Here is a 1,027-nt window from a genome sequence, read left to right as displayed (position 1 = left end):
GTTGTTGACCTCGCCAAATAAATGTTTATATCCAAGCTGTTTTTTTTTTTTTTGTTCTTTAAAACTTTCTATCAAAAAGGCTTAGTCGATCGAGGTGGCTTTGACAGAGACAATGTAGCTATTAATATGTAATGTTGTTATCTTGTAATAAAAGAATGATTAGTTGACACAATATTGATCTTGGGTTACACTTGGGTTCCCAGAGGACACTTGAGTGGCGGCTCAGATCACAGAGGCACTGGCGGACCTGTTTACCAGCTCTGGTAAATTATTAGATCCTTTCTGGTACCAGCGCCTGCGTTCTGTCCCAACGCTCTCACGTTCGTCCATACTCTGTTTTTATTTATTTTTTTTTTTTTTATGGTCCCATTAATATGCTCTTAAATTTTGGAGTATGCAATATTTCACAGTGAAATGTTTTTTTGGTTTGGAAGTACTAATTTATAAATGAGCAATTGACCGCCATTGTTCTTTTTTAAGACGTCGTTTTCAAGGAGAGATTTAGAAATTATGTAGAAGCTAATTTATTCACTTTTTTTTTTTTTAATCTTTATAGCATAGACAATAAACAAACGAGAGCCGGCCAATCAGATCATGTTACTTGCAAAAATGGCAGCTGTTTCAAAACGTTTAAAAAAAATTAATTTTTCTTTAGAGCTCCATACCTTTAAAATTTCTTATAACACTAGAGACCTAATAGAACATCATTTAAAGTAGAATAAAAATACATGAACCCTAAAAGAGGTATTTACCTAGAGAACGTAAATAGCTGTTTAGAGGTCATCTTTACCAAATCTACTCTACTTAAACTGATGTTCTCTTAGGTTTTCTAGTGTTTTTTAAAGATATAGAGCTCCGAATGAAAAATTATTTTTATTTTTTTGGCATTTTGAGCAGCTGCCATTTTGTATTTCCCCTAACTACACTTGCCAGACTTATCAATTTAAACTAGTAACTATACATAGTTTTTATTAAATTAAGTTAATATATATAATATAACTGACTTTTATTTTATTTCTATTCTATT

This window comes from Halyomorpha halys, unplaced genomic scaffold (assembly GCF_000696795.3).
Source record: "Halyomorpha halys isolate HHAL.00 unplaced genomic scaffold, Hhal_1.1 Scaffold2.1, whole genome shotgun sequence".
Lineage (NCBI taxonomy): Eukaryota > Metazoa > Arthropoda > Insecta > Hemiptera > Pentatomidae > Halyomorpha > Halyomorpha halys.
This window is presented reverse-complemented; position numbering follows the sequence as displayed.